Source organism: Dermochelys coriacea, chromosome 3 (assembly GCF_009764565.3).
Source record: "Dermochelys coriacea isolate rDerCor1 chromosome 3, rDerCor1.pri.v4, whole genome shotgun sequence".
Taxonomy (NCBI): Eukaryota; Metazoa; Chordata; order Testudines; family Dermochelyidae; genus Dermochelys; species Dermochelys coriacea.
The window spans coordinates 6046872-6071689 of record NC_050070.1 but is presented as its reverse complement, the minus strand read 5'-3'; the positions used below and the strand labels follow the sequence as shown (position 1 = coordinate 6071689).

The 24818-nt window shown below is 41.0% G+C and overlaps 1 protein-coding gene across 16 annotated transcripts in view; it reads left to right on the top strand.

The window, feature by feature from the left end:
- Positions 1-24818, top strand: part of NCOA1 (nuclear receptor coactivator 1) — a 360042-nt gene that overhangs the window by 144107 nt on the left and 191117 nt on the right. Inside the window, exon 2 of one of the 16 annotated variants that reach the window (XM_043510049.1) lies at positions 1968-2044. The exons of the other annotated variants lie outside the window; for them this stretch is intronic. The gene's annotated coding sequence lies outside the window, so the exon portion shown is untranslated. The remainder of the gene's footprint in view (positions 1-1967; positions 2045-24818) is intronic. 16 annotated transcript variants of the gene reach the window in all.

Sequence of the window (24818 nt, the reverse complement as noted above, 5' to 3'; positions counted from 1 at the left end):
CTGTATAGTGCTTTACGTTTTCAAAATGCTATACAGATATTAATTAGTCAATCCTCACAGCTGTGAGGTAGGTACGTGATCTTGTTCCCACTTTACGGATGGGCAAGTTCCGACAAATAGGTTAACATGTAATTCTAGTTTGAAGCACATACTTTGGTGACACCTAACCTACATGCATCTTGTGTCATGGCTGTTTGTGATGCTACACAAGCAGGAAAAATCCAGCTTGACTCTCAGATCCCAGAGTGAAGTTTCAGGGCTGGCAGTAAGGAAAAGGCGCACAGCTTGTAAACTGAATCTCATATGTAGGTAGTCGCAAAAAGAAAAGGAGTACTTGTGGCACTTTAGAGACTAACAAATTTATTAGAGCATAAGCTTTCGTGAGCTACAGCTCACTTCATCGGATGCATCGAATGCATCCTATGAAGTGAGCTGTAGCTCACGAAAGCTTATGCTCTAATAAATTTGTTAGTCTCTAAGGTGCCACAAGTACTCCTTTTCTTTTTGCGAATACAGACTAACACAGCTGCTACTCTGAAATATGTAGGTAGTGAATCTCATATGCAAGTAGTGAGAAAAACAACTCTGGAGCCCAGGCCATGGTTAGTCACTTCTCATAGCAAAGTTACATTTTAAAATTATTTCCTAAGGCCAAACAGTGAGTCAGTTGTAAAGGCAAGGTTAGAACTTGGGAGTTCCTGATTTCATGCTCCAGTCACTAAACCATGCGCCCTCGCTTCCCGTTAGAACTGTCTAGGATAGCAGTTCTCTACCTTTTTGAGCTCAGGACCCATTTGTAAATTTTTATGGCTTGTTACAACCCAGTAAATAGTCTGGAGGTGGAAGCCCTGGGGTGCTTTCAGTCATGTCCTGCCCCCACAAGAGGGTTGGGTGCGGCCTGGCACTTACTCCCACAGTTCTTGTGCTGTGGGGCTGGCTGGGCTTGGCTCTGGGCATTGCAGCTTCCGGGGTTGCAACCCTGCTCAGGTTTGGCTGCACCCCCCTCACTGGACCAAATTTGTGCGAGTGGAACTGTGACCTGGCTCATGGGGTTGCAGTGCCACTCACTCGAATTTGGGCTATCTGAATTCCCGGGCCAAACCTAAGTTGTGCTGGGACCCCAGGGTTGCAGTGTCTGGAGCAGGGAGGTGAGCCCAGCCATCCCTGTGGGAGAGGAGCCACCATGTGACCCTTGGACTCATTCTGGTGACCCTGTTTTGGGTTTCAACCCACAGGTTGAGAAACCCTGGTGTAGAGCACATTTGGACCTTCTGCCACACTCTGGAATCAAGTTAAATCTGCAAAAGGTCATCGCTGACTTCTCTGCAGCCTGTCTTCAGTTTCTCACTCCTTGAAAGAATTACTTGCTCCCTTTGAGCAGAATGTGCTCCCTTCTTCCTCCTGCTCCCCCCTTTCAGCTGCAACTCTGGAGAGGCCTCAAAGCTGTGGGCCATGTCCCAAACGGCAAGAACCCCATTGCCATACACCATTAGGCCGCTCACTTTCATAAACCGCTTAATGCTGTCTGTCTGAATGCTGACTCTGGGGAGAAGTGCCACAGAGATGGCTGTAAAAGTTTAGCTTGCAGATTGCAACTGGGTGCCAAGATGGATGGGGAGAGAGAGGGAGTGTATGAGCTATAACGTAACTTTTCTAAATACTATTTCCTAGACTGCCACTTCTCACAAAAAAGCTCCTGACAAGGAGTGGAAGACTCCATGATGCCCCCTTTCTTGATTTCCCCTCCCCCGAAAATCATTCAGTGGGTGGAGTTTGCCACCATTGCCACCTCTAGAACAGGCTATGGTTTCACTTCCAAACTTTATGGATCCCAGTGGAGATGACCATCCACACAGAGGTCCTGTGTTTCTGCCGACCCCATTCACTCCCCTGTCCAAGGTTGTGCAGAAAATCACTGTTGCAGCCATGATCACCCCGATGTCCTGGCTTCTTGTGTTGTGCTGTAGCCCCCAGACCATCCTTCTCCGCACTGCACCAAAGAATGCATATACAGACGTCAGTCCTTCCGGTGTGTCTTAAAATGGTAAGCTGTAGTTATTGTTAGCTATGAATTAGTTTCAGTGCACAGTTCTGTGTCTTGAGTTCCTTACCTAACATGTGCATTTGCCAAACTAGTGCATGTCCTCTTGACCTCTGTAAATGTAGGCTAGAGACAGCTTATCATCCCTAAGATCATGACAGCTGACACCCAGATCTAAGAGCCTAGTAATTATATGCTAAAAGTCAGTGTGCCTGTTTGTTTTGTCTCCACCTCCAACAGCAGGAAAAACATCCTTTAACTAATTACATGTGGGTGTCTGTCCCATCCCACCCCGAGCAAGGAAGCTGCATCATGAAGCAAACAGTCTGCAGAGATGTCTCTTAGGTGGTTTACAGACTTGGGTAATCAATAAGGAATGTTACTGGGATTGAACCAAACACGCTTTGCGTGGAAGTGCAGCACTTACCCGCATGTCCTCAGCGTTGCTGTTCTCTCTTTTGCTTGGTAAAATGAATACCCTTTTTTGAACACTGTGTGCACGGATGGGCTGCTACTCTGAAACCTGAAATTAGTCTCTGTAGTACCTCTTGCACTGTTATGTCATGGGGTGGGGAATTGGGAAGTAAAAGATCCCACCACCTTTGCACAACATTAATATGATCCCATGGGATTGCTGAGAAGATTTAAAAGATTAGGTGGGATGCCTTTTATTTGTATTTAAAGGGCCACTGCTAGGGTAAAAATAAGGCTTTTAAAATATATGTATTTATATATACACACGTTGATGTGTATGTATGTAAGTGATATTAGTGTGAGTACGTATGCTTACTCTGTCATGCTGAAGTGAATTTAAATTGCTGAATAACTTTTCACCCTTAATGTAGTTTTATATTGTGCACTACACTTGATTTGGACCACAATAACTGACCAATCAGTTTTACTTTTGTTTCTGGTCAGTTTTGTTTTCATGCCCTGTCATAATGCTACTGTGTTTGGATTGCAAATGTTGCTGTGGAATTTTTAAATCTATAAAACACTTTCATTGGACTGTAAAAGTGAAATAACAGGAACTTTTCTGTGGCTGATCTGTAAAAGCTTGGTGGCTTTTGTTTTACACGGCCTGAATTTTAAGTCTGACCAGTCTCATGTCCCTTTTTAAGCTTTATCCATTGGACTAGCTGAGAGGTACAGTGGTAATAATAGGAGTACTTGTGGCACCTTAGAGACTAACAAATTTATTTGAGCATAAGCTTTCATGAGCTACAGCTCACTTCATCGGATGCATTTGGTGGAAAATACAGAGGGGAGATTGATATACACACACAGAGAACATGAAACAACGGGTTTTATCATACACACTGTAAGGAGAGGTTTCAGAGTAGCAGCCGTGTTAGTCTGTATTCGCAAAAAGAAAAGGAGTACTTGTGGCACCTTAGAGACTAACAAATTTATTGGAGCATAAGCTTTCGTGAGCTACAGCTCACTTTGAGTGATCACTTAAGATAAGCCATCACCAGCTGCAGGGGGGGGGGGAAGGAGGAAAACCTTTCATGGTGACAAGCAAGGTAATACTGTCTGCTATACAGCAAGTCCTGTGTTCGGTCCTTTGAACCTGGAAGGCCCCACAGAAACAGTGTGCTCACGCCTAGCAGAAAGGGGGAATTTGGCCCTCTAGAGTTGATGAGCTTCACGGGGAGACATAGTCACTCCTCTCACTGGAGCAATACTCACCATGACACAGGACTTTGGGGGAAGGACGTTATAGGGCTTGAAACTAGACAGTTGATGTTGGTAGGAGCATTGCTGTCCACTCCAGTGAGTGCAGGATTGAGCCTGTAATGAAGAAAATTTAGGAAGATCCTCCTCCTCAGGAGAGAGAAAGAAGTGGATTCACAGTTCTAGATCTAAGAGGATCAGACAGAACACACACGTTCCAAAATATTACAGTAAAGTATAATAAAATGCTAGTTGACATGCATGTGTTATGCAAAGCATGACACTAGTCCTACAGCTGGATCCATATGGGCAGACTTCTGCCCAGAGCTCCATTGTGGCTCCTTGTGGACACAGGGATCTGCTTGTATAGATCCATTTTCAGGAGCAGGTCCCACGTTAGGAAGATAACAAACATAGACTAGTAACACATGACAATATGGGAATACACATTGCCATGTGCTTCATAAAAAGCGTAAGGGAGGAAACTCCATTTGAGCTAGTCTCTGATTTTTAGGTGTTTCCAAATGTTAGTGTAGAGGCTTTTGAAAGCTCTTCATAGAAAACTTTGTCAATAGAGTCTGTGTTAAAAGTAAATGGAAAAAGGAGGACTGCAACGCTTGCTGTTCTCAAACCCTTGTATTACATTCCCAGTGTTTCCAACTCTTGTGATTTGATTTAATGGTGTTGGGATATTTTGTGGTTTTGGCCTCTGGATTCATATTATTACTTGAGAACCACAGCTTTTATTTAAAAACAAAGTTTCTAGTTCTTGTGGGTGCAGAGAAAAATCTTAAAAAATGACCCCTAAAGGCTGAGTCTCCAGAAGGCAGACAAAAAAAACTGCAAACATGCGACTTTAGAAATATCTCATTATTTTAAAGACTGTTTCATGAATATGGGGGCCTCATTTTTTTTTTTGAACGGTTAGGATTAGTAATACTACTTTTCTACTCCACTGGGGTTAGCTGAAGAGTGGGACAATTTCAGATGTGATACATTAGGTGTTGTAGGTTACATGTAGCCAGAAGAGAGAGTGATCATAGAATCATAGGACTGGAAGGGATCTTGAGAGGTCATCTAGTCCAGTCCCCTGCTCTCATGGCAGGACTAAATATTATCTAGACCATCCCTGACAAGTATTTGTCTAACCTGCTCTTAAAAATCTCCAGTGATGGAGATTCCACCATTGATGTAGCAGGAAAATCAGTTATGCAGAGGGAAATGAAATACAGACATGGGTATTGCTAAATTGGGTCAGACCAGTTTAGTCCCATGTTCTGTCTCCAGCAATGGCCAGCACCAGCTGACTCAAAGGAAAATGCAAGAACCCTGCGATAGGAAGTTAGGGAAAAACATGCCCCTGGAAGAGTTTCGTCTTAACCCTCATTAATTAGAGGCTGGTTTATGCCCTGAAGCAGGAGCGTTTTAAGGTGTTAAGGTAGGTCTGACCTCCTACCATAACAGACATGCTAAAGGGCTGGAAAAAGATGCAAGTTGCCAAATGATCCTTGTTCAGTAACTTATGCCACTTAACTCTTCACCTCTAAGTCTGACTTAGTGCGCAGGACCTTACTTTCAAGGGTTTAAGTTAGTTCTTTCAAGCCATAGGGTGGTATTTTTAGAATGCCCAAGGGCTAAAGTTTGTGCCATTAAATTCAGTGAGGGTTTTGTTACAGAATTTTGTGGAAGCAGGATCACCCCTTAAGTGAGTTAGAAGCCCAAGTCTCATTGAATGTTTAAGCCATTAAAATCTATATACTTGCTGTCAGCCCCTCTTATCTCACCTTCCCCTCCCCCCCACACACACTGTTTGATGTGGAGGAGGCGACTGAAGGCTGTTTGCTGCATTAACTATGGAGCTATGGCTCTCTGAGGTGCTAGCATTCCCTCTTCATCCTCTTGCAGATATGGTTGTAGCTGCCTTCTCTGCAATGTGAAATCAAGCTTGGGGAAAGTGGCTTTAAAGTCTCAATTGTTTTGACTGGTCGATTACAAAGGGCATTTTTTAGTGACAATTGTTTACAATATGGGAAGCATGTGTGTTCTAAAGGATGCTGGCAAGGTCAGGAGGCAGAGAATGCCCTCCCTTTCTCTAGCTCTGTATATGCTAACAATGCTCATGGCCAGTAGTTTCCTGTGTAGCCTGCCCCAATCTGTACTTTAGTCTAAATCCTTGCATCCCTGAAGCAAGTCCATGATAGCCCTTCTGAAGCCTGTGTTGCACGTGCAGTCAATGGAGGCCACCACGCCCCTTGTTCTTGTCTTAAATATAAATAGCTTTCTGGCTGCTTTGCCAACAGACCTGGCGCCTCGAGTGATTCTCGCACGACCTCGGAAAATGCTGCCAGACTAGCTCTGCGAGTGAACATGTGTGAAATGACTGAGGGAAGGGGAAACTCTAATGAAACAGTTAAGTTTCAGGCAATAAGCAGGTCACTATAAACAGAGGGATGAGAGGGAGTGTTATTGCTTGGTTCAGAGATCTCGACTCCCTATGGGAGTTGGCTCCCTGAGGATCTCCCTGGTAATTGGGAGCTTACTTTGCAGTGACTTTCTGTTCTGCAGACGTGAACACATTAGGAGACTGTAGGGCCAATTTCTCCCTTGCCTTGCACTTTGTGGTAGTTTCAATCTCTGCAAAGTGAGTGTGACTATGATAGTGTTTTATGCACACTTTGCAGGGGAAACAACCACACAAGGTGCAAGGCATTGGAGTCTCATGTTCTAGGGCCTCTGATGAGCAGAGAGGTGGAGGTTAGATAGTCCATGCAATTCACAGTAACAACTTCGTCCCATGACAGAGGGAGAAAGAGTCCGTATGTTTCAGCCACTACTATCCTTGATCTACTCCTGTTCACATTTCACACCTGGGCACAAGCTGTTTAGTTTGCCTGTCAAGATCATTTTTTCCATCTCTCTTCAGTACTACTGTTTACTTCTCCAAACACCACCTCCTCTCCCCAAAAACCTTCTTAAATCGTAGTGTCTGCCTGTGGTTCACCATGGTGAGAATACAGTTTAACCCTCAGTTCTCATTGGGAATTAGCTGTTCCCAGACCTGTATCATCTGCACAAACTGGGCACAGCAGGGTTAATAAAACAGCTGCTAGCTCTTGTGTATTTTAGTTAAGTCCCTTATTTTAATTTTGGACATGAGGGGTGTGAACCTAGGACTTTGTTCTGGGAATCCCTGACACCTTTAACATGGTGTTTCACGTAATGAATTCATTGTCTCCTTCCAGACCTCCACTTCCACCTCCTTATACACAAATGTAGAGTGTTTCCCTATTACATTGCTTGATTCAGAAGAGATGCTTATCTGTTCCATATATGTCTTGCCTTTGGTAAGTCTCTTGATTGGAACAGTGTGTGGTTCCCCTTGTCGTCACTTCATATGGCTTTATTTTTGTTTTGCATAAGCTGGAGGCTCTTTTAAAGTAGTGTGCGTGCCAATGAGCAATTTATGCTGGTTTGCCTTGCAGTATTGGGCCCTCAATGAACATTCAGTAGCCCCAATGGGATTTCTGCTCAGGGCCCTTGAGATTTGACAAAAAGGAGCAAAAACTGATCTGCTCCCTGTGTGCGAGTAGGGAAAGTTGTCTACCCTTCTCTTTCCCCATCACAAGCCAAGCATTTTACTATTGTAGTAGTAATCCAGATACCAAATCCAAGCTGTGTGTTTATAGCTGGTGAAATTGTGTAGAGATAAGGCTTTAGTTTATCAGTTTGCTTTTTGAATATGAGACCAAAAAAGATAACTGGTACAATCTACTAATAAACGTGATTTGTATCAGTTTGGAGACAATCAACATATCTTGGTAAGAAAATAAATTCTAGCCGGGAAGAAGAGGTTTATGGAGCAATGTACAATAATTTATTCTTCCTTTTAGTAGCCTGGTCACTAGAGTAGTTAATAGACAAGTTTGTGGGGAAGAAGGATAGCCTTGTAGTTAGGAAACTGGACTGAGACTTGAGTTCTGGGCTCAGTTCCTGACCCTGGCACAGACTTCCTGTATGATCTTGGCCAAACCACTTAAGATCTCTGTACTTAGGGTCCCCATTTAAAAAAAAAAATGGAGAGAGAGAGAATACTTCCTTCTGCTCTTTCTTTATCTAATTTATTTAGATATTAAGAACTTTGGGGCCAGGACTGTCTCACTCTATGTATTGGTACAGCGCCTAGCACACTGGGGCCCTACTCTGGACTGGAGGTTTGGGACACTGCTGTAATACATAGGAACTACCAAATTGGATAAGACAGAGGTCCATCTGGTCCAGTATCCCATCTCTGAACTTGGCCAGCATCATCTATTTCAGTGGAAGGTGCAAAAATCTTTGCAGTTAGGTAGTTAAAGGGCAACCTGTCCCTTAGGAAATTTCCTTCTAACCCCCAATAGCTAGATGTTAGCGTATGCCCTGAAGCAGGAGGATTTAGAGGCCTTCCCAAATTCTTGTTTATATAATATTATAAGTCAATATTTTTCTATCCACATAAATGTCTAATCTTATTTTGAATCTTGTATGTCTTTTGTGTCAGTGATATACTCTGTGGCAATGAGTTCAACAGACTAATTGTGTATTGTATGAAAAACGCTACTGCTATTAATGATGTCCAAATGATACTCACCTTTCTGATCTGAGTGGACTGGTCATTGACTTTACTGAGAGTGTGTACTTGACTAAAACAATCAGGATTTGACCTCAGTTTACTGAGGTTGCATGCCAGAAGGGAACATTTACATCTCTAGTTGTAAATGTACAGCTGTCTCCAATGGTTGACTGTTTTCAGTGTTTTATCATGGTGTTGTTTAATATGTTTGAACAGGAGATTTTCAGTAGGTTTAACAAGCAGACGTGCTCTTCCTTTAAGCTACTTGAGTCTTACTCAACAGTTTGAATATTAAATTTTGCTTTAAGGATTCAAATGGTAAGAGATCAGAACTACATTAGGCATGTTCTACTTGAAAAAAAAATTGATGTAAAATAAAAAATGGACAAGCTCTTCTGGTGTGCAAAGTTCAAGAGATTGTGTGTGTGTGTGTGTGTGTGTGTGTCTGTCTCTCTCTTTTTTCTCTCTCTTTCAATGTAATTAACTAAATTCTTTTCTAAACCCTAAGGGCTAAGAGTTTCAAAATTTCCTACAAGTTTTGCCCCTTTACGCATGTGTTTGCTTGCCTTGTTCTGCAGGCTAAGGGTGCGCTCTCCTGTAATGCAGCTATTTTGTAAAATTGCATTGCCAGTAGTGTATAACTTTGATTTGAATGCTGTTGATGGCAGTGTAAATAAGAACACTGGCACACACCTCTCTTTACAATAATTCATCCACAGAGCTAGGTTGGGTACTTTGTACACAGGCTCTTGTTGGAAGGGTGGATCCTGAGAGGGAATTGGCCTTACCTCCTCTCTGCTCCCTTGGGAACAATGTGCTCCCCCAAGGATACATGGAGGGAGTGCACTCTGCACTCCACTAAGCATGGGGGACTGGGATTATCTTTCCTTGTGTGAGGTATGCCAGGGGAATAAGGAAATGTTGTGCCTAATCTCTGCATACAGACTAGTGGCAATCTGGGCCATAACTAGCTCTGTTATAGGCCATATCTGCAGTGGGCTTCTCAATATGTTCATGGTCAGGCTACTGTTACCTTTGATATGACAGTGATTCTCATGTATAGACTCAGAATTCTGTAGAGGATATTGTCTTTATTATAAACACTTCCAGTGAAGGATCTCAAAGTACTATATGAACATTAACGAATAACTCTTCTCCCTAGGGAAGAGAGGAAGGATCCCCCACCCCAGATTTTGGGAGGAAGGAGGAGGGAGTTGAGATGCAGATTGTGTGACCCTCAGAAAATCACATAGGCAGTCCATGGCTGCATCAGGAAGAAAAACTTGACCCCCAACCCTGGGCTTTAATCACAAAGCCATCTTTTCCAAATTATAATTTTATTAATTATGCAGAATAAAGAAAACCTCTGTCAATATTTGAATTTTAAAAAAATCCTCTAGATTATAATCTAAAATATAGTGAATCTTATTAGTGTTTATAATGGGCCCAGTCCTGCTTCCCATTTGGGAATAGATCTGGTCCATTAGATGGTATTGATAAAAGCAGAACAGTAAGGAAGTGTTAACCGATCTGCTCCGCAGGCTCTCAGAGATGCTGACATCAAACACATTTCACAGAACACGTGCCCCAGTCACATCTGGCTTACAATTATGGCTGGTTACCTAAGCCATTACAATTAGATAAGAATAACAAAGGCAACACACTTTAAAAAGCGAGACTGGATCCAGGGTATCTCTTGATTGTTTTCTCTTGTCATATAATTGAACCCTTAGGTCCCCTCCGCTCTATGGGAGGCAGGATATTTTCATCACTAGTTTATAATGATTTCTGTTGTGAAACCTCTTATGAGGCGTTAAAATTAAAATAATAAGGGCAGTGAGATACTGATCCTTTCTGCTCAGGAGGGAGCCTGTGTACAGCCTGCTACTTTTAAATGCTTTGTCTGTGAAGCTTTTGGAGGTGGAAAGTGCTAAAAATATTAATAAAAATTTAATTCCAGAATTATGCAGAACAGAGGTTAAAGTGATCTTATTGTTTCAGATGGGAAATGTACGGCTCAGAGGGAATGTACGGCTCAGAGGGAATGGACAAGAGCAACACCAACCTAGAGATGGATCCTAATAGTGCAATAGAGCGTCACCAATCTGCCCCCAAATAGCAGTCTCTGCTTGCTACTCAGCTAAGGGGGTTACAGATATGCAGTGGTACATTCTGAAATGCAGTTACCTCTGTTCAGGAGGCCGCGCTTATTAGACAACCACCTGACTTAAAAGAGTAGCTCATGGTATCCCCAAATGTAAGGCTAGCTGGAGCTATTTAGGCATGGCTTTGCATTGTGGGCAGTGCTGATTCACAGTGACTCAGGGAGGCACTGGATGTTTCCTGAACTTCTCCATATACAGCATATGTATTGGCTGCTACTAAACCTCCTTATGCAATGCAGCCTGTAGGTTGGTACTGGAATGGGTGGAACCAATAGTTCTGCCTTTTCCCCACTTCCTTTATGATGCTGTATGTCCCCTGGGAAGTAGAGAGGGACCAGATCCGGTGTGTCCCTTAGCTCAAAGACAGCAGTTCTGCCTATCCCTTATGTGGGGTGCAAGCTGTATGAGATTTGGGAGACCAGTGTAGCCTAGTAGATGGTTCACTGAACTGGGAGTCAGAAGCCCTGGATTCTGTTCCCAGCTCTCCCACTGACCTGCTGGGTGACCTTGGGCAAGTCACTTTTCCTCTTAGTGCCTCTGTCCCACCCTACCTATTTAGACTTGTAAGCTCTTCAGGAAAGGGACTCTCTCTTACTATGTGTATATACAGTGTGTAGCACAATGAGACCCTCATCTCAGTAAATGACTATGTGTTAGTGTACTGAAGAGAAAATAATAATGATGCTGCTTGTGGTGTTTTCCAGCGTTGTGGCTTCATGTGAAGGCTGGCCAGAAGCTATCCTGCACTGGGTACATTGAGTTCCTCCTGTACTGGAAAACTAGTACTTTTAAGAAGCAGACTTTTGGTCAGTCTCTTTAGTTTGTCCTTTGGAACAGAGTTCCCTATGTTGTCATAACCAACTAGCTAACCTGCAGTTGTTAAAATAAGACAACTAAGTTTTATGATGCAGTCTCCTCCTTGTATTTATTCGTCACTTACTAAGTTGCAAAATTCAGGCATTTGTTTCAGTCCCCTGATCACTGCTGAAAACTAGTGAGGAGCTAGTATATACTTAATCCATTTGGAATGAACATTTTGAGGAGTTGAGTTGAGATCTGGGGATTTTTTTAGATGTGCTTCTTTCTTCTTGCTGCTGAAAATCATGATTGCACCACTGCAGAGTTTACAGAACACCGCATCCATTCAGAAGAACATCTTTTGTTTTTGTCACTTAGCGATTCTTGGCTGACTTTCAATTTCAGCAACAAACTTCACTTTTCCTTTACCAGAGCCAGTGGAGGTTCTGTATCAAATTAACTGCACTTCCTAGTAAAAGATGTGTTACAAGTATATTAATCCTGAGGGAATTCTGCTAAAAAAATAAAATAAAATTCTGCACACTATATTTTAAAATTCTGCATATTTTATTTCTCAAAATAACACAATATGATCATGTCAGTTTCAGTTGTTTTGGTAATTTATTTCAAAGTACCTGTCAGTAAGTATGTCTGTAACAATACAAACCAACAAAAAAAGAGTTTCAGGAAATGTTTTTTTGACAAATAGACTCCTTACTAGGCATATTAATACAGAATTTTGAGTAATTAATTTAAACTACAATACAGAAATGTATTTCCTGCACCCCACAGAAGCAGTGCAAAGGCTTGAGGGAAAAGGGGTAACAGAGGAACTGAGAGAGAGGGAAGGAGCCTGGGAATGAACCTGGAGGGTTGTTGGGTGTAGGTGGGAGAAGTATAGAACAGGGTTTTGTTGGAGAGGGAGATTGTTGGGGAGCCTCCCCCATGCATGTCCTGGCTGACCCCTAGCCCCTCCCATTCAGTTAGGCACATCTGCCCCCTATCCCTGTATGTCCTTGCACCCCAGGTGGCCCTGGACCTTCCTACACCCGGTCCCCGAGTGGCCCTGCAGCACCCTGCCCATTCAGTCCCTGGCTCAATGCTGTCACCCCACTAGCTTCCAAGCTCATGCCCCAGTCTGTCCTCCCCACTAGCCCTTCTGAATCCTAGTTTGTGACCTCCCAGCAGCCCTGTGTGCCCTGTCTGTCCTATACCTCCTCACCTGACCCTGCTGTGAGGAATGCAGCCTCTTCCCCCTCCCTCTCTGCTGGCTGGCTGTCCTCTCTTCTGGTGCCACAGCAGCCCCTGGTGGGCAAAATGTGTGACTGCAGCGCCTCTCCAGCAAACTCTATTCTGCGGAGAAAAAAATCTGCAAGGGACATGAGTTCTGCATATGTGCAGTGGCACAGAATTCCCCTAGGAGTAATATATATGGTGGATTATCCTGCAGAAGAATAAGCAGCAGGTGCTAAGGTGTTTACTTGTGTCATTTCTATGTAGGAGACTGCACTTCTTTAGGAATACCTAGATCTTACTTCTGGAAATCCTGGCTCAGGCTCAATCTGAAGTCCTGAGAAGAATAGGTTGTTTCAGGGTTCTCCCTAGCATGCAGAAGGCTGCATTGCAAAAATAGCAAGCAAATTTCATCATTCACCCACTTGGTGGCCTTTGTTCATATTAAAACCAGAGCTGGCTTATTTCTCAGTTATGACTAAATATCTCACTCTGAAAGATAGGATCTCTCCAGGGCAAAATTTGAAATGCTTAGTGCAGGCAGTGTGACAGAAATTTGTAGCTGCTTACATGGAGTTTGGGTAGTGAATAAAAGGACCACTGTAATATTTAGAATAGGTAGCCATATTTACAATCAGGAGTGAGTGGGTTGTTAACTGTGCCTTTTCAAAACCGTAGCAGATACTGAAAAATCAAACTTAGGTCTGGACTTAAAATTACTGGATATTTATCTGCAATGCTCTATCAAACTAGTGTGGCAGTCCTAGGTACAATGATGAGTAAGGATTTGTTTTTCATAAACCTTTTATGGGAGGGCACAAAAGATTTTTGGTTTCATCTATATGAGATGATTCTGAAAACCACACTATTTCCTGAACTCTGGTTATAACCTGTGACTTATGAAAGATAATTCTGCCATGTAATATACACAGTTGTATTGTACTGCCAGAGATTTCCCCAAATACTCCGCCCTGTTAGCAGGCATTGATCTGGCTGGGAAGAGGGTTACATGGATTTTGCTAAATCACTGGTGCAAGTATCTTATAAACCCTCCTACTTATAAGGGAGATAGGAGTGCCTGTCTGAGAAAATACAGGGTGTGGACTGAGCAGTCCCGAGGGAGAAATCCTAGGGAGAAAGTTTGACATGAACTTTATCGTATTGTTGATTTCTTACTTAATAAAGCCAAACCCCAACATGGGGGTGAGTTTGGACTCGTAGGTATGTGTGGATTTAATAGAGCAGGCTGAGAAAGGCATCTTGCTCACAAATGTAATTGGCATGCTTTAAATCAAACTGTGAACTTAATTAAAGTGTATGCTTTTGGACTGGACTAAATAGAAACACTAAGTGCTGACGGTCATTTAAGATAAATGTGTAACAAAGTTCATCTTCTGAATTCAGAAACTAATCATAATGTAGCAAAATTGTAACGTTTCTTACAGTGTACTGAGGGTAGCAGGAGAACAAACCTGTTCTTGAATTGCAGAGGTCTGACTTCATTGTCTGAAATGGACACAAGGACTTGAAACTTTTTTTCTTTTTCTCCCTCTCCCGCTCAGTGCAGTTAATATCTTCACTCAGATGTATTTCCTTGGTTGTTCCCTGTGTACCATTTTCTGCTTGGAGAGGACAGGAACCATTCTTTTTAGGTGACAGATCTGAGGAACTGTCACACCTTGAGGTGTCTAATAGAGGAGGTTTGGGAACAAATTGATAAACTAAACAATAAGAAGTCATCAGGATCTGATAGTATTCACCCAGGAGTTCTGAAGAAACTCTCATTTGAAATTGCAGAAGTACTAATTGTGGTATAACAGGTTTCAGAGTAGCAGCCGTGTTAGTCTATATTCGCAAAAAAGAAAAGGAGTACTTGTGGCACCTTAGAGACTAACAAATTTATTTGAGCATAAGCTTTCGTGAGCTACAGCTCACTGCATCGGATGAATTCGGTGGAAAATACAGTGGGGAGACTGGGAGTGGATGAGTCATTACATAAATTAAAACTATTTCCCTATGTTATTTCTCCCCCCATCCCACCCCCCACTGTTCCTCAGACGTTCTTGTTAACTGCTGGAAATGGCCTACCTTGATTATCACTACAAAAGGTTTTCCTCCTTCCCCCTCTCCTTCCTGCTGGTAATAACTCATCTTAAGTGATCACTCTCCTTACAGTGTATGATAAAACCCATTGTTTCATGTTCTCTGGATTTGTATATAAATCTCCCCACTGTATTTTCCGCCGAATGCATTCGATGAAGTGAGCTATAGCTCATGAAAGCTTATGCTCAAATAAATTTGTTAGTCTCTAAGGTGCCACAAGTCCTCCTTTTCTTAATTGTGGTATGTAACCTATCCCTTAAATCAGTCTCTGTACCAGATGACTGGAGGATAGCTAATGTTACATCAACTGTTTTTAAAAGGGTTCCAGAGGCGATCTTGGCAGTTACAGGCCAGTAAGCCTCACTTCGATATCGGGCAAAAAATATACTAAAGAACAGAATAATTAGACACACAGATGAACAGAATAGGTTGAAGAAGAGTCAGCACAGCTTTTGTAAAGGGAAATCATGCCTCACCGATGTATTAGAGTTTTTTTGAGGAGGACAACAGGGGTGATCCAGTTGATAAAGTGTATTTGGACTTTCATAAAGCCTTTCACAAGATCCTTCACCAAAGGCTTTGGAGCAAAGTAAGCAGTCATGAGGTAGGAGGGAAGGTTCTCTCTTGGATCTATAAATGGTTAAAAGACAGGAAACAAAGGGCAGGAATAAATGGTCCCCACGGATCTGTACTGGGACCACTGCTGTTCAACATATTCATAAATGATCTGGAAAAAGGGGTAAACAATGAGATGGCAAAATTTGCAGATGATACAAAATTGCTCAAAATAGATAAGTTCAAAGCTGACTGCGAAGAGTTACAAAGGGTTGTCACAAAACTGGGTGATTGGGCTATGAAGTTGCAGATGAAATTCAATGTTGATAAATGCAAAGTAAGGCATATTGGAAAACATAATCCCAACTATACATAAACAATAAGGGGTTCTAAGTAAGCTGTGGATATTCCTTGAAAACATCCATTCAGTGTTCAGCGGTAGTAAAACACCCTCCCGAACAGAATGTTAGAAACCATTAGGAAAAGCTACAGATAAGACAGTGAATATGATAATGACTCTATATAAATCCATGATACACCTACACCTTCAATACTGCGTGCCGTTCTCGTCACCCCATCTCAAAGAAGATATCTTAGAATTGGAAAAAGTACAGAGAAGGACAACAAAAATAATTAGGGGAGTGGAACAGTTTCCCTGTAAAAAGAGATCTCAAAAGACTGGGAGTGTTTCAGGCTGGAAAGAGATGATGGGGTCAACAGGAGTAGGAAAAATATGACAGAGGTCTATAAAATCATGACTGATGTGGAGGAAGTGAATAAGGATGTGTTGTTTACCCCTTCACATAACACAAGAGCCAGGGGTCACCCAATGAAATGAATAGGCAGCAGTTTTAAAACAAACCTAAGGAAGTATTTCTTCACGCGATGCATGGTCAACCTGTGGAACTCATTGACGGGATGTTGTGAAGGCCAAAGGTGTAACCGGTTTCAAAAAAGAATTAGATAAGTTAATTAAGCCAACAATGGCTATGAGCTAAGATGGTCAAGGATGCAACCCCATGCTCTGGGTGTCCCCAAACCTCTGTCTGCCAGAAGCTGGGACTGGATGACACAGGATGGATCACTAGATAATCACCTCGTTCTGTTCATTCCTTCTGAAGCATCTTTCCCAGCCACTAATGGAAGACAGGATATTGGGCTGGATGGACGATTGGTCTAATCCAATATGGCCATTCTTATGTTCTCTTCTGTCTGTGGTTGCTGTTAGGATTATTTGAAAGAGCAACTGTCAAAGGATGTTAGCTTCATCATGCAGGTTTAAGGTCAGGGTCCATCACCTGTACAATGTGCTGTGTCTTGTACATTGTTGTTGTTAGTCCGTTGTGGAAATTCTTCAGTTGTAGTCCGTGGTCACTTGTAGGTGGGCCAAAGAGATGCTGCTGTCACAGTGAGGAAGCATCTGTCAGCCTGCAAGCTGGTTGTAACCCAGACCAGGACGCTTTTAGAGTTTACAGAGGCCAACAAAGCACAAAGGAAGAATATGCCTCTTGGTGGATGATTAGTCTCCATGAATAATTTGTGGGTTATAAACAGGGTTTCTTTCCAATTAAGGAGGCTGGCATGTTAGAGTAATTATCTCTGCGGGAGGTGAGTGATACAATATAACCAGGTCTGCTTTCTACTCCGAGTAACTTGCAATCCCTTTTCTTGCTGAGATTGGATGGAATACTTGGAGAGGATATATTTCTGATGAGAATATTGATGATAGAATCCTGTATGTAGTTTTCATATGTAAATTGCAAGTCAAAATGGTAGAGACCAGGCCAATAGACCTAAGAGTTGACACACAACAGGGTGGATTGATTTAAATCAGCAATTTAAATAATGATTTAAATCAGGAAGTGGAAAGCCTACATTTAAATAATCAATTCTAATCAACTTTTCCATTTGTACTTCCAGTTATTTTCTTAAAAAATGGTTGATATAACTATTAAAACATGTTTCAGAGTAGCAGCCGTGTTAATCTGTATTCGCAAAAAAGAAAAGTGGTACTTGTGGCATCTTAGAGACTAACAAATTTATTTGAACATAAACTTTCGTGAGCTACAGCTCACTTCATCAGATGCATCCGATGAAGTGAGCTGTAGCTCACGAAAGCTTATGCTCAAATAAATTTGTTAGTCTCTAAGGTGCCACAAGTACTCCTTTTCTTTTTTATTAAAACATGTTGATTTACAACTAAACAGAACCTTTACACTAGATTTGGTACGTCGTTTTGCTACCTAGAAAGGTACATTATAACTATATACATTTATTATGTAAATTAAATATAAATGTAAATATATTATGTAAATTATGTAGCTTAATATTTTCAGTTTTATTCATTGTACATTTTTAATATGTTAGAAAAATGGTGAATGATATATTGCTTATTTACTATGTAATTAACTCATGATTTGTGTCAAGCTGCATTAGTATGGTAACTGGGATTTAAATAAACATACAAAACAGCATATAAATTTTATATTGAACAAAACAATGTGAAATGTTTTGGATACATAAACTTGTTCTTATCAAAATATGTTTCACATTTATAACTAGGTGACTTATTAAACAGAGTTATTAACTCTAGTCGGTGAATTAAACTGATTTCAGGTCAGCCTGGGAGAATTTTCAAATATGTCTAAGTGAAAGTGACTGCAGTGTAAGTTCCTACTTGCATAAGTCTCTTGAAAATGAGACAACCATCTCCTAAGTTTCTTAGGTTGTCCTTCAAACTTTTAAAACTAGCAGTTTTATCCCCTCCCTCCTCATTGTTGTTCATAGACTGGAAAAGAGAGAGACAAGTTTTCTTGCTTTTTCAACTCCCAGTTGGTTTCTCAACTTCGAGTGAATTGGTCCACATGAAGAAGATATTCTTTCTGTGCCTGCATAAGAGGCTACTGCTTTCAAAAGCTGGTTTAGCACTTCAACAAACTCTGGTTCCAGGTGCTTAGCTAGTGACTTCCGCCAGTTCAGTGGTTTGACTTTCTTTAAAACATCAACAGCAAACACGTACTGCTTGAACGGTTCACCTCCAGCCCTGAAATTTATTATGGTTGGCATGGTTGATGAGTGGTGATTAGATGCCCATGTCATGGCACTTCTTCAGCAGTTAGACATCTACTGTGGTACTTTGAGTTGAGAATATTGAGAAAGAAATTGAAGTGGAATAAGTGCTTGATCCATACACTTCTTTACTGCCTGCAATTTAACTTGAAGTTCTTTCCAAATTTCAACAGCATCCGCATTGCAGTAGCCATTCAGTTTATCTAAGGCTATGGAAATAGGTTTCAGTGTATTCAGCAAATCTTCTACATTTCTCTTTAGTCCAATGATTTTCACAAATTGTCATCAGAATAGGCCAATTCAAAATAACTAGCTCAAAACAGGTTTCAGAGTAGCAGCCGTGTTAGTCTGTATTCGCAAAAAGAAAAGGAGTACTTGTGGCACCTTAGAGACTAACAAATTTATTAGAGCATAAGCTTTCCACCAAATTCCACCAGCTTTTTTCCACCAAATGCATCCGATGAAGTGAGCTGTAGCTCACGAAAGCTTATGCTCTAATAAATTTGTTAGTCTCTAAGGTGCCACAAGTACTCCTTTTCTTTTAGCTCAAAACAATCAGCCACTGAATTCCATTGCACATCTTGAGGGAGAATTAGTTTGGATCCTCCTGTTCTCTTCAGTGAAGCTGAAGCAAAATGGTTGTTGTGGGAGTATTTTGCAATTTTAGCAACATTTTCCTTTATGCATAGAATCATAGGTCTGGAAGGGACTTCAAGAGGTCTTCTAGTCCAGTTCCCTGCACTTATGGTGGGACTAAGTATTATCTAGACCACCCCTGACAAGTGTTTCTCTAACCTGCTCTTAAAAATCTCCAATGATGGAGATTCCAAAACCTCCCTAGGCAATTTATTCCAGTGCTTAACTACCCTGACTGTTAGGAAGTTTTTCCAAATGTCCAATCTAAACCACCCTTTCTGCACTTTAAGCCCATTGCTTCTTGTCCTATTCTTAAAGGTTAAAGAGAACAATTTTTTCCCTTCCTCCCTGGAACAACCTTTTATGTTCTTGAAAATTATTATCATGTCCCCTCTCAGTCTTCTCCAGACTAAACAAACCCAGTTTTTTCAAAATTCCTTCATAGGTCATGTTTTCTAGACCTTTAATCATTTTTGTTGCTCATCTCTGGGTTTCCTCCAATTTGTCCACATCTTCCCTGAAATGTGGCGCCCAGAACTGGACACAATACCCCAGTTGAGTCCTAATCAGTTCAAAGTAGAACAGAAGAATTACTACTTGTGTTTTGTTTACAACACTCCTGCTAATACATTCCAGAATTATGTTTGCGCTTTTTTTTTTTTTTTTTGCAAGAGTGTAACACTGTTGACTCATATTTAGCTTGTGATCCACTATAACCTACTGTTCTTGGGCAGTCATTTCCCATTTTACATGTGTGCAGCTGATTGTTCCTAAGTGGAGTACTTTGCATTTTTCCTGATAGGATGAAATAGGATGAAATTCAATTTACTTCAGACAATTTCTTCAGTTTGTTCAGACCATTTTCAATTTTAATCCTATTCTCCAAAGCACTTACAACCCCTCCCAGCTTGATATTATCCCCATAAACTAAGTGTACTCTCTGTGTCATCTAAATAATTGATGAAGAATTGAACAGAACCAGACCCAGAACTGATCCCTGCGGGACCCCACTTGATATGCTCGTCCAGCTTTATAATGAATCATGGATAGCTACTCTCTTGGAACAGTTTTCTAACCAGTTATGCATCCACCTTATAGTAGCTCCATCTAGGTTGCATTTCCCTAGTTTGTTTATGAGAAGGGAATGTGAGACAGTATCAAAAGCCTCACTAAAGTAAAGATATACCACATCTACTACTTCCTGCCTATCCACAAGTCTTGTTATCCTTTACTTTCCCATGTTCCCTAGAGCTGTACTATAGAACCTCAGAGTTACGAACTGACCAGTCAACCACACACCTAATTTGGAACTAGAAGTACACAATCAGGCAGAGACTAAAAAAAGCAACTACAGTACAGTATTGTGTTAAACATAAACTACTAAAATAAAAGGGATTTTTTTTAAAAGAAATTGACAAGGTAAAGAAACAGTTTCTGTGCTTGTTCCATTTAAATTAAGACAGTTAAAAGCAGTTTTTGTCTGCATAATAAAGTTTCCAAAGAGTATTAAGTCAGTGTTCAGTTGTAAACTTTTGAAAGAACAACCATAACATTTTGTTCAGAGTTATGAACAACCTCCATTCCCGAGGTGTTTGTAACTCTGTACTGTACTTAAGTCTTTGCGTAAAGTTAGCATCAAATGAGCACTGTACCCATATGTTGAAAGTTTTAGGTTTCCTTCATAATCTTCTTCTAGATTTCTTCTCATCTTTGCTACATTTGCATCATTGTCTGTGACAAAGCTACACACTTGACTTTTTGTTCAGTTGGTTATGGCTTTTACTGCTACTTTTAAGTATTCTGCAATAAGGGCATGTCCTCATGTATCAGTTGTTTCTGTAAGATGGACAACCTCGTCTTCTGTTGTCACACAGGCACATATTACAGAATCATTGTGTACAATGCTGTACCCATCAAGACTCAGATTAACAAATTTCTCTTCAATCATTTTTGCACACTGTTCAATTCTTCTCTCATACACTCATAACTGGCAATTTTCAGCAATGTCTGCTCTGTTGAGTGGAGAGGAGTCTAGTTTTAGTGATTGAACCCTGTCAATGAAAAGTTTGTTCTGAGTAAGATGAAAGAGAGAATTTGTTGCATAAATGAACCAAACAATCTTTTTATCTGTGGAGCCTTGTTGAAATTTGCTGGTCCTGATTATGAGCTCATCTGTGACTTTACTGGAGGATGAAGGCTTTTTGGCAGGGTGGGAGGGGAGATGAAGGTATTTACTGTCTGACGTATGTTTAGTTGCAGTGCTGGTGGAGGTGGTACCAGCAAATGACTCTGAAGTGTTTCACATTGCAGATGATGGATGTTCATAACTTCTTATATGTAAGCTGGACCCTAAAGAAAATGATTTAAAAAAAAAAAGTCACTGCCACTGAGTATTTCTCAGTGAGTGGCTTTAAAAAAAGAGAGAGAGAGACAGTAAATGAAAGATTCCTCTTACTGCAGCGGTTTGTACCATTGTTTAAATGATATAATTTATTCCAAACCCAATCATATGGGGGAAAATAACTAATACATGATTATCAAAATCTGTGTAAACCTTTATCTCTAGCAGCATACCAAACAGCTTGAAAGTGTTTTTAAATGTTAAAGTTCATAAATGCCTAATAAAACTACATTTAAATAGGAAATCTTTGTCTAGGATATTTGATTATATTGAGCAATAAAAATTATTCCAGAAGTTCAGTAGTAACAGTAAAAATGTAATTGATAAATACTTCCACAGTAATCATAACAATTATATTTTGAACACACACATTTTGATATTCATAAGTAATCCACCAAACCACAAATTTATGACAATAATTGAAGTTATCATTTACTCATATAGTAAAACATGGAAGACAGTCCGTAATGAGTTGACTAACCAATTGATCTAAGTTTTTCAAATGTGTCCACGTCACTATCTTCAAAGTCATTGCCTTCTGAGCAGCATTTTTCATATTGTTGTTTCATTCTGACACTCAGGGCTAGCATCATTTTGTGATATTGTTTGTTTGGTACATGTTCCTTTTTTACCCAGAGATACAGAAATTTCTTGAAAATATTCCCAAAGATAGGGTCTTTTTTTATGACCATGGCAGAATTTTTCCTCCCGTTCCCAGGTGTTGAAATCCAGCACTAGACGCTTCACTCTGAAGGGGAAAAGAGTACTTGTGGCACCTTAGAGACTAACAAATTTATTTGAGCATAAGCTTTCGTAAGCTACAGCTCACTTCATCGGATGCATCCTTTTCTTTTTGCGAATACAGACTAACACGGCTGCTACTCTGAACTCTGAAGAGGGTTGTCCCTTCTTCCTGCAGTGTCCTGCTTTGACACCAGTGTTGCTCCTTTCTCGTTGCACACTTGGCTCCTGCTTCCTTATTACATAATTCCTCCCACATCTACAAAATAACTAACAGCAATCCCAGACTTCTGCTTGTGTAACCCACATGCCTTTTGCACTGCAGTATTTTATTTGTTAGCATGAGTGAGGCAGGCAGTTGGGAAATTAATGGATTTCTATTTGTATCTGTGTGTACACATGCAAGGCGACAACACAAGGCCACTTGAAGTGTCCAGAACTGCTGAGAAGCAAGGGGTGGTAAGTTACTGGGCAGATCATTGTTTTTCCATGTGTTGGAGAGTAAGTTTCCCTGATGGGTGGAGTAGTAAATATTTGTAATTTGATAACTGACCTAATCAGAGCTAAGGTAGGGAGAAGCTATAAAATAGGAACCGTGAAACCACCTAGTGGGCTCAGTGGATGATTCTGATGAAATACGTGATGTCTCCTGGAGTCAGAGGCTGGGGTCCCAATGTCTGTGATGACTTTGCCAGTCTCTTGTATCCGGTAGCACAGACCTTGGGTGTCCCACAGGATCAAGTTCTTTATACAGTAAGGGACCTGTTGTGCCATATTTATGAAGTATGACTTCAAAAGTTAGATGGTCCCTTCCCTCCCCCCAGTTCTTTCTTTATATAGGAAAGCAAGATGAGTTTTCCTTCTTAATAAGAAACATTTGCCTCAAGATGCTGGCTGTAGTTAGGTTTTCAGTCGAGCAATTCCAGGATCTGGAGAACTTTTTCCATGCCTCCATTTATCATGAAGGTGCTTTCTATCCTTGAACTGGCTTTTCTGGCTAGGTTTTTCATATTCTGCTAGGTGCTCATTGTAAGGTTGTCAGTGCCTTTGAAAAGCAAACCCTAGCTTTCCCTTCCTAGATAGAACATATGCATCTTCTAAGGCCCTTTTAGTCATCTTAGTCTTTAAAGAGACACTGTGAAGTCTAACCATGTGTTTTTTTAAATGTTCTCACCTGGCACAAACAACCAGTGAGATTGTTACTCTGGAACGAATCTTAAAATGAATTGCTCTTCCCTGTATGACACATTTGTTCACTTTTTTATATTCACTGAGAAATGATTGTAAAACACTGCACTGCTGTGAATGGGGACTTCTGATTTTGGTAACGTTTTACAGCCACTTTGTATACCGCTTCACAAGGCAGCAGAGAGTCAGGCCTTTAACTGTGACTTTAAAATGTTGGATTTGTCCATTCTCATGAAAAACCATCTCGCTGTTAGCATGTGCTCCCTCATCTGTTTGTTGTATTCATCTATGCAACTCCTTGTTTTAAACTTGAATTGTAAAATCTTTGGGGCATACTGTTATTCATTATGTTTATACAGTGCCTGGCACAATAGGGCCCCAATGCTTGATCAGGATCTCGAGTTGCTACCTCAGTGAATATAATAATGAAAGTCAGAGCTCTCATTTGTTCGGAGCTGCAAAGAAACACCTCCTTTCTTAAAGGGGAGCAGCATTTATAAATGAAGACTGATATAAACCTTAATCTCTGTGCTGACTCCTTTAGCTAACCAGGAAGTGGGAACATTCTGGAGAACAACAAGCTTTAACTAACAGGTTTCAGAGTAGCAGCCGTGTTAGTCTATATTCGCAAAAAGAAAAGGAGTACTTGTGGCACCTTAGAGACTAACAAATTTATTTGAGCATAAGCTTTCGTGAGCTACAGCTCACTTATTTCCTGACATTCCTTTTTTCCCCTTTCTGATAGCTTCTTCATAGTTCTGGGTTCATAGACAATATCCTAGAGCACAACATCTCAAACACTGAAAGTCTAATAAAATAACATGGATTGTATGGGATGCCATGTCACAGAATAATGCTTTCTGGGGCACTTTCAGCAATTCAGGTAACACCAGTGAGTTTTTGAGTGGGAAGATTCAAGAGGGAAAAATCTTTAAAGATGGTTAAAACTTCTTTGTGCACTGAATGTGCCCCACAGCCTATTCAGTGGGGCATCTCAGCAAAACCCCCCTGTGATGCAGGTTTACATTGAAAACACTGTGTTGGTGCAACTGTGCCACTACAGTGCTTTCATGAAGATGCTCTACACTGAGGGGAGAGAGCTCTCCTGTTGGCATAGTTAATCCACCTCTCTGAGAGGCAGTAGCTATGTCAATGGGAGAAGCTCTCCCACCAACATAGCACTGTCTACATGTGGAGTTAGGTCAGTATAACTGTGTCGCTTGGGGGGGTGGATTTTTCGCACTTCTGAGTGACGTAGTTGTATCGATATCAGTCTCTAGTGTAGGCCAGATATCGGGACCTGTCTGCATTAAAACATTTGTACTGGTATAACACAACAATGTAGTGTACTAAATTGGGGATTCTGGAGAGAGCTGCAGCAATTGTACCACTGCCGTAGAAATGTACTAGAAGTTCACACTGGTGTAATGATACCATGTAATTTATTATACTGGTGTGAATTTTTCCTCAATGTAGAAAGGGCCTCAGTTTCCATCATTGCTTTGCAGCTCACTTTAAAAATGAATACAACTAGGTAGATGACCCATAGTGTGAGGGAGTGTGATGACACTAGGTGAGTGTTGGGGGCACCCACCCGTTCAT